We start from the raw sequence: 10,729 nt of genomic DNA on the forward strand, positions 1-10,729 counted from the left end.
AGGTAAGTAAAAGTTATGAATGGAATTCTCTGGTAATATGAAGAATGAATTTGAGATGTCTATGATTGGTGAAATGAGATTTTTCTTAGGTTTGCAGATTACTTAGACTAATAAAGGTATTTTCATCTATCAAACTAAGTATGCTAGAGAATTGTTGAATAAATTTGGTATGGAAAATTCTAAATTGGTTGGTACTCCTATGGTTACAAGTGAGAAATTTTCAAAGAAAGATGTACCAGCTCCAGTAAATCCTACAAGGTACAAATCTATGATTGGAGGTTTGTTATATTTGACTCAGACTAGATCGGATATAATGAATGCATTTTGTATTGTATCAAGATATCATAGAGATCCAAGAGACAATCATGAGAGTGTAGTGAAAAGGATTTTCACATATTTACAAGGAACAACTGAGTATGGTTTATGGTATCCTAAAGATGATGACTTTACACTATGAGCATATACAAATGCAGATTGGGTTTGAGATATAGATGACTGGAAAAACACATCTAGTGGAGCTTTCTTTCTTGGAAAGAAACTTGTTTCATGGATCAGTAACAAATAGTCATGTACTTCTTTATCTACTATTGAAGCTGAGTATGCTACTGCTACTACTAATTGTACACAAATTCTATGGATGAAGCAAATGTTAAAAGATATAAGGATAGGTTGTGATGAGTTAGTAGTTATTCACTATGATAACTCTGCTTCTATTGACATGTCAAAGAATTTGGTATTTCATTTAGAGACAAAGAGCATATCAATCAAGTATAACTTTTTGAAGGAAAAGTTAGGAGCAAATGAAGTCATATTGGTTTATGTCAACACTAAAGAGAAAATTGCAGACATCTTCACCAAACCTCTACCTAAGGAATCATTTGAGTACTTTAGAGACAGATTGGGGGTCTCTGCCCCTTCGATAGAGACTTAAGTGATGCTGATTGGCATGAGTTTGGTATGCATTATTAGAGATACTATTCATTCCGGATTGATGAGATGGTGCTACTACTCAGGGGGAGTAATTAGCTATGTGGTTCAAAGGATCTATGGTTTTTCTTTGATGTTTATGTCATATTTCTGGCATTGATGTCAAAGGGGAAGAGATATACATGTGAAAAATAGAGATATCAGTTATAGGGGGATTTTGGTTTAGGTCTATGTTTTGATTAATTGGTTCAAAGCTTCATTGATATATCATTCGTGGGAGATTGTTGGATGTCTTTCATTAGGGAGACTTGTTTGGCATTTCTTGGCACTTGGATGTTTTTCACATCTAGTGTTGCCATCAATGCTAAAGGGGGAGATTATTGGCAATATGGAGGAATTGATTATGTGTTGCATTGATGTTTGTCATTGATGTCAGCACTAGATTATTTGGTTATCTATCAGGTTCCGGTAGAATGCTTGGATTGTGATGATGATAAGGAGATTGGTCTCTGATATGTGAAAATGGTCTGGTTCGGTCATTCATGTGGTTTAGATGTGTGTCACATTTAGTTGGTTCGGGATTTGGTGATCCCGAAGCTATCATATGTTCTAGTAAGCCTTTTGGTTACCGGTAAGGGTTTTACTGGAAGAGCTTTGTTGAAGATCTTTTGATAGATATGATAAGTGGTATCGGTGCAACTTCTAGAAGGTTTCCAGGATGCTGATGATTATCCTTTTCATGTTCTAGTTGATTGGTGGTGTTGGATTCAGCTTATGGTGATCTATTTTAGGTCTGGTGTTATTCTTGACTCCTAGGTTATGGATTGGTTTGTGTAACATGTTGGTGGATGCTTCCGATGCATTACCAGTTGGATTTATTGGATAATGTTGTTTCGAGCTAAGGATGACTTAGGGTTATCATTGGTTTATGGATTTATGTAATGGATTTATTGTATTATCTTTTATGTGGCCAACCTAATTGTTTAGGTCTAGGGTTTGTATAAATATGATGTAAGATCTCTTTGTAGATCATAGTCGTAGGATGGTTATGTGATTATCCGTGTGTGAATAAATTTGTAATCATATGCAGAGGATTTGGTTGATCATAGATGATCGAATTGGGTTTGTGTAAGAGGTTTAAGACCTCCGGTATTGAGCTTAACTGGAACTATGCTTAGGCAAAGGAGATCTTATTCTTGGAGTTAAATCTTCTTTCTGGATTGTAGTCTGAAGATTTCTTGTAGTCAATGAGGCTCCTTAGTGATGAGCAGTGCACTCTGGGCAGTGTGTCTTCCTACATGTGCAGGCCCCTTATTGTAATTACATACTTACTGCAAAAGTATCATTTGATTGTGGGTAGGGTTTCCCATTGTGGGTTTTCCCTTTATCGGATTTTCCACATACAAATCTTGGTGTTATGTGTTGTTGATGCATGGTATTTGGTTTATGATTTATGTTTATGCTTAATTGATATATCTACTATTCCGGTATTTGGTTTATGCATTCCGATAAAAGGTTTAAAGTGCTTAAAGTTTTATAATCTATTGACAACTAATTTACCACCCCCCCCACCCCCCCCTCTCAGTTGTCCACTAGTTATCCTAACAAGATGTAAGATGGATGTCTCAAATGAGGGGGTAAGGCTTTCTTTTATACCTCACCTCGTGAAATGTTTTTGAATTTTTGAAGCAATCCAACGCAAGAAGGGAATTCTTGCCTACATTTTACAACCATTGAAGGGTTCAAAATTGGACCCTTTCAAGTTGAACAAGGGTGCTTGGGGTGCCCTTGTCCAGCCTATCAGGGCTGAACAAAGAACTACATGGAAAGGTGAAAATGAGAGTTGTAGATTTGGTACTTGTGTGAGCTGAATCAGACATAATCAAAACATAGAAGGCCAAAACCCTAAAGTGAGACCTAAATGAATGTGAAATTGTATAATGATATAATTTACGATGCTAAAATCACTTCAACTATCATCAATTACAAAATGGATAATTATAAAAAGTAAAAAGACAATGAACATCAATTTTTTCTCTAATTTTCCTTACCTTTTAAACTAAATGACCTGCCACTTGACCATTTCACACTATTCACTTCTATTACCATTAACATGGACTTACCTTGCTACGCTATTTACCTATCAAGATGATATCTATCCTTATAGCATATATCTCAAGAAGCTTTTGCCTAAGATAATGTCTGTAAACTCTAGAATCACATTGACTAGCATATGGTCATTTTTCATAAAAAGAAATTAATAAAATATATTAATCTCATCATAGACAAGAGAACAGAAGGTGAAATGAATGGATCGAAATATTTCAGTCGAGAGCCAATAAATAGGTGCATGAGTGGACAACCTGAGGCAATGATATGTCATATCATGGAAAAAGCTCCGGTTTAGGAAATTAAGATAGACAATTTTCAAGCAATCGAGCTTAGTACATATGCATGCATAAATTATGATAATAATACATTTACAAGACAAGCGGTTTGCACAATACAAGTAAATGCCCAAAAGAATCCTAGTAGAGCATAAAATGAAGTAAATACGTCGTAAATAACCGTGTATGGGCTATGCATGAGCTATTCTGATGAATCCCAAAGTTGAATAAGATTACTCGACAAGAAACAAAAGATATTTGATAAATAAAACAAGACATACTTGTGTCTACTTTTATCAACACAAGTTTCCCTCTTCTCACTTTCAAATGTTTTTATCCAATATATTGAAGCCTTGTGCCGATTCAATGGTTGGACTGCTGATTTGCAATGTTCTCTGGAGGTACCATTTAAAAGTAGACCCACTCCCTCCACCACTTTTTTCCAGTTTCTCAAATTAACATTGCTTGAACTCTTTTTATGGTCCGTCACAAAAGAATAAATGCCTTTAAAGACACATAAAAATGAGTTCACTTTTATAATGCAATGGCACTATTTATTAAAAAAAATTGTTTATAAAGTCAACTATCATATAATGAAAATAATAATTTATAATCTCTAAATGATTGAGTGTACATAATATATTTCTAATTCATAAATTAAGAATTGAGTTATGTTAGTCAAAAGGGGATAAAACTGATGGCTTTTCAGGGTATGAAGGGTTGCCCTCTAAAGTAGGAATCAAGCCAGGGATAATGTGAATAGGAAAAAAGATGTTTGAAAAAGGGTGGTCAAGGTTTAGATTTTAGGTAAATCGGTTCTCTCATCACATTCTTGCGTTGTGTTTGGAAAAGAACATGAGCATAGGTTAGTATTCAATCATCATTGTAGTGGGGTTGAACTATTCTATAGGATTGTCAAAGTAGTTGTCTCATAATTGATCAACATTTTGTGGGTACCACCTTGCTTGATGCAACGATGATGTAATTTTGGGTGTGTGCCATTATGATCGACACTACACTAGCTATGCACTTTAATGTGTAGAGTGCTATAACATTGATTTATTCTAATTGTTCAAAAAAATAAAAAAAAATCTCTTGACTATTACCTCTAGAATAAAGTAAGGTCACTTTCAAATCTCACTAATTAATAAATTGTTTTTAAAAAAAAGGTATTTGACTTGACTATTATCTCTAACACAAATATAAAATTGATTGACTTGACTATAGCCCCAAGCCTAAGATAAGGTGAGTTCAAATCTCTTTAATTGATTTTTGTTTTATATCCCAAATATGTAGCCGCCCTTCAATCATGTGGCCCACAAGAATACTTGTAGTTGATTTTAAGGCAACACTAGAGTTGCTTCTGGTGTTCCCCTGCTTCCTGGATCGCCCACAATTTGTAAATAGATGGACCACACGCAACAAGATCCAAAAGTGCCATCGCAATCGGATCTGAGTTGTGAGCAACTCTATCTCATTTGATGTGGACAACTTGGAGGTGTTCGTAAAATGGTTTTTGGATGGATGACAACCAAAAGTGAATACGACAGCCATTCTTAGTGAAGTTCATGCACACAGACAATACGGCACCGATTTTTTAGTCGAGATCAAATATGCGGGACAGACAATACGGTACCAATTCTTTCTCAAGATTTTCTTTTACTGTTAGAACAAGGAAGAGATTTTGAGATTGATCTGGGAAGACAAAAAAATTCAGAGATCGACGATGAGTTTTGCCATCAACTTCTTTCAAGATTGATGTTGGAATGTTCAAGATTATCAATTCTGTGAGATTTTGATGGGGGAAATTAACAAACTTAAGCTAGAGAAGCCATCAATGTTGGGAAAAATATTGTTTTTAATTGAGATTTTTTAATCTTTTCAACTATCGAGCTCCATGAAGTGAATAATGACTTATCTAACTCCCAAAATGTAAATTTAAAATAAAATAAAAATCCCTATTACATAAACTAACCTTTCAGCTCTGTACATACTAGGTCACAATCAACGGTTTTCTCCACTGCAAATTTGTTTGAGGTCATATAGAAAGTGAGCATTTAAACATGCACATTCATTATTTTTTATTAGACAAATCAAAATGTGTTAGTCAATGGGTTTTGGTCTATTGGTTCTTAATGAGCCCATCAAAGAATAAGTGTTATAGAGTACACGACTTCAAGACTTTCACATAAGGGATTTGCAGAATGGATAGCTCTCAATCCTTGACTTGAATTAGCTTAAAGGCTAGTGCTCTCATAACAGATAGCTAAAAGTTCAGTTTTGATTCGTGGTATATAATCCTCCAAAAAAAGAAAAAATGTTACCAAATATTTTTTCCCAAAATAAATGGTTTCTTAATTTTTTGAATCATTAGAATATCTTTAAATTGTAGAACATAGCATCAAAATGTGTTAAATTTATGTTTGGTTATCTCACTTTCAAATTTAGGTGAGATGATAAATGAGTTTATTCGAGCACATACCATCAAATTGTGTTAAATGTATGTTTGGTTATCTCACTTTCAAGTTTAGGTGAGATGAGAAATAAGGTCAGTCAACCAACTATAAATTTTCAAGTTTATAATAGAAGGGGGAAAGTTTGTGACTATGGACTTATCCTAGTTGGGTGATTAATCAAATTTAGGTGGCAAATATGAGGTAGATGCATATGTAATAATGATAAATTGGTGGATATGCTTAATGCATAATAGTGCATGTGCTTGAATAGATAAAATAAAGCTAAGTGTATAGGGATATGTGTATATGATTGGATAAAGGATAAGGGAATGAATCTAACTTCACAAAAGATTGTGTCATTTACCACTATGTACCCATCATGACATTTGTTTAAAAATACCAAGATAAAAATAAAAGGAAACTGATATGAGTACATACAAATTTCATCATCACATTTAATCCCTAATTTTTAGTGCATTTGAATTATAAAATGATCATGTATCTCAAAGTATCTAGCACTCACATGTTTGCATATTTTTACTATGTTGTAAAAGAAGGTGATGAAAGCTTGTGATATGAACTTAAACTCAAAGGTTTTGCAAATCTGAAACTAAAGATTAAGCATTAACATAGTGGTCATAGAATCAAAAAAAGAATAATAAAACCATTGCACTAAAAACATCATATTTAGGTGGAGAAACCCTTTCGAGAAAAAAATTCACCATAGAAAGAGAGGCAAGTATATTACTAATCCATTGACAAATACAACAATAATGCACTTCTCAATAGATCTCTATAAAACCCGGCAACACTCTGTTACCCTATGAAATGAACAAGACTGAATGAAGAACACTAGATCAAAGCAACAATTTATAGGACTTTGTGAGGATGAATACAACTATGGTACAACTGAACAATAGGCATAAAAACCACCTGGAAAAAACTCACACCCATCTCCCAAAATATCCTATTACAGATACTCTTACAAATTTCATAAGGAATCTACCATGCATGTTTGACATAGATGTTGTCACATCAATAATGACTATAATAACTACCATATATTCTCTTAAAAATCTTGAAAAGTGTCCAAGCACCTCAAAATACAATATTTCAAGAGGGTTCACCTAGCTACTTTGTCCTTTTCCTAGAGGACAAATTGTAAAAGACTTATTTTACATGGCCGCTTTTGCCAAAGTTGTTAAATACTTTTAAAATCTTATTGGTAAATTACAAATGACATTTGTAAAATAATAAATTAAAGGATTTATAAGGTTGATGACACCTAAATCCTAACATTTTCTCACTTGACATCATGCATAGCATCAAATTGTGTTAAATATATGTTTGGTTATGTCATTTTCAAGTTTAGGTGAGAGGAGAAATGAGATCAGTCAACTAAAAATAAATTTTCAAGTTTATAATGGAAGGGGAAAAGTTTGTGACTATGGAATTATCCTGGTTGGGTGAATAATCAAATTTAAGTGGCAAATATAATGTAGATGCATATATAATTATGATAAATTAGTGGGTATGCTTAATGTATAAGAGTGCACGTGCTTGAATTTGATAAGATAAAGCTAAGTGTACATAAATATGTGTATATGAATGGATAAAGGATAAGGGAATGGATCTAACTTCAAAGAAGATTATTCCATTTACCACTATATACACATATCATGACATTTCTTTAAAAATACAAAGACAAAAATATAAGGAAACTGTAGAACAGAAGATGCCACTGAGAGGGGGGGGGGGTGAATCAGTGGTTTCCAAACTTAAGCCTTATTAAACCTTCAGTATGTGTACTGGTTAACAATTACAAGAATAAGGAAGTATACCGGTTAGATAAAAGAGATGAACATAAAACAACCACACACAAGGATGCATCACCTAACACTGGATATACGAGGAAAACCCAACATGGAAAAAATCTCGGTGACAAATGTTGATGGAGTCTACTACTCCAATCCAGCCTCACAATAAACACTGTTACAAAGTTTAGAGCATCAACCCAAGGAGAACCAACCCCTGATTTAGGGTGCCAACCCAAGGAGCACCAACCCCTGATTTAGGGCACCAACCCCTGATTATAGGGCGCCAACCCAAGGAGCACCGAGCTCCAACTCAGTGATTACAATGACATATATCAATACAAAAGCAATAACCCATTTGCAAATGAGTTCTATAATATCAAAAAATTCTCTCTACCAGTTCAATTCTGCTATGTTCTCTACTTTACTGGATGAACCTCTTTTCTCCTCTCTGCCTCTTCTCTATCAGTCCTGTTCTCTTCTTTCCTCTCGAATGCAAACTTACCAGTTCAACTCTTCTCAATCTTCCTGCTTTTATTCTCTATCGGTTCTTTGATCACTCTGACATGCTTCTACTTGACACCACCGATACTCTATTTACCTTTGTTCACTGTTGCTTCTTTCTTACCAGTTTAATTCTACCAGTTCACTTGACTGTCAACTCTGAGACAGTTCACTAATTTCTTTGTTCCTTACCGATTTAAACTTTGTTAAACATTGTAACCAGTTATACCTCTTCACCAGTCAATCCCTATGATCTTCTATAGATCACACTTTGACTAAAACATGCTCTTCTTCTTCTCTATCCAACCTGCAATATCAAACTACTATGATCTCTAATCTACATATTTATCCTTTTTCTTTCCCACCAAGATGAACATTCAAACTTGGTATGCCAGGGTTCCTTCATCAACCACGAGGCATATCAAATCAGATCGGATCTCTTCTCTGAGATAGTCAGCCTACAATTGATCACCCATCACCGCCAATCTCGTTGCTTCTAAAACATGTTCTCTATACTTAGAAAACATGACAAACTGATCATCGACCAGCTTTTGTCAGACATATTAAATTGTCTCTCAGTTGTCACTCCAAATCAGATCTACGCCGGGACATCCAGCATCGATCAGAGCACACCATGGATCATCACTGTTCGTCGGACCTTGAGCCACAAACTTCTTCTCTCGACCCATGATTTACACTATCGATATTAATGTCGACCAATAACCAACTACTTCACTGACAACTTCGATTATGCACTGTTCATTTGCCACTTGGAGAGCACGTGGCAACTCAGTGGGTATCCAGCTCATCTCAGTCACCTATGTTGGTTAAGACTATGTCACCGACCACATCATACACTACTGGTTCTCTAACCCTGCTGGTTAAACCTTGACTGGTTAGCCTTCATGTCTACACTTTACTATCCCACTGGTGGAACACATCTACCCGACCATCAATCATACCAATCCACTGCATGTACATCTTCAAGAGATAGGAATCTTTCACTTCTGCACTTTCTTGCATACCAGTATCCCTATTTATCGGTTGACTTTACTCTTGCCTTCATACCAGTAAGCACCTTGATGAATCCAAACCATCAAACTCCAATTGTAATTCACCAATCTATGCATGCATTCCGATTGACATCAACATCCCAGAGTGAATCCATATCTGCATATGCTATACCTTGCCTTCATCTTTATTACCCCAAACATAATCTCACCCAGTTTGTCAAAGTGACAAACTCATCACAACATATTCTTCTTCTTCTTTTCCAAAATCTCATCATTCTTACTCTTGCTAATCTAGTTTATATCTCTAATTTCATGCACTTGAGGCATCCTCATGTTTCACTTTGTTCATCCAGCGTGTCCCTTCACTCGCCTACTTTTAACTTCTCTGTCTTATCCCAAAGCATTGTCACCTATCAGTGGGAGTAGATGAACCAATGCACTAAACATGTCAAACACCTAGTGAGACTGGATCCTTGTCACCTACTGGCCAATATATTGTTCTCTCTGCTTCCGGTATAGTACTGATATGGATTTTTTGTCCTTGAGTAGATACATCTTCAGTCAAGCACATAACCCAATAGAAATCCTCTTTTCCTACCTTACTATCTTTTAGCAATCCAAACTCTATTGGTCATATCACCATCCTGTGATAAGCTCTTCATCTAGCGGGAGTCCTGCTGATTGACATCCAACTACTAACTGGTTGTCTACACTTTCTCCATTAGCTCAACCTTGCTTGCTCACTGGTCACATTCTTGTGGGTTGGCAACAACACACTACCAACATATCACTTACCTGTTGACATATCATACCGGTCTCCAAAACTCACTCACCGATCAACATTCCACACCGGTTTACATCAATGATAACATAATGCCAATAATCTCCCCCTTTGGCATGGATGTCAACATATGTAGTATCTGGTATACTACAGATTCTCTCTCTCCCTCTTTGACAACAATGGCAAAGGGTACTGATAGAGCTTTCCACTAGTTGCTTCTTCCCCTTTTTGGCCATTTCACTCTGCATCCTCTCAATCAACAACACTTGAGATAGAGGGCTCAGACACCAACTGACATCAATTGCTTTGCTACCAAATATCTATACCAATTTGATATCAATTGTAGAAAAGTGTGTCAATGAATTTCACTTACTTGTCGGTCAGATTGCATCTTCTTCCCTTTGATATGTAGAAAGTTATTCTGAATCAAATTTGTTGATACCAAGTGTTGAAGCTAACATTGATAACAATTTGATATCACTTGTATATTCTCTGATACCAAATGTATGCTCTCTACCTATGCAAGAAACTCTCCCTCTTTGCAGACAACTCTCTTGGTGGTGCGATTGTGATTTCAATTAAGTACAAATTGAATAGATATTGAAAGATCTCACAAACAAGGATCAATGAGCACATCCTGAAGTCTCAACCATACCGGTATGCCCATAGACACTTGATCTCCCCTTGTGTTTAGTATATCTAATACCATTAAAAGATATGGTTGTGAACTCACCCTGAGCTATAGATCTCAGGTCATCTTTGCTTGTCAGGTTCTAAATCGGGACTCCAAATTTCACCTTATACCGATGGAGCTGAGCATACATGATCTATCAATGATTTTTCAGCT

The sequence above is a fragment of the Cryptomeria japonica genome, chromosome 3 (genome assembly GCF_030272615.1).
Source record: "Cryptomeria japonica chromosome 3, Sugi_1.0, whole genome shotgun sequence".
Lineage (NCBI taxonomy): Eukaryota > Viridiplantae > Streptophyta > Pinopsida > Cupressales > Cupressaceae > Cryptomeria > Cryptomeria japonica.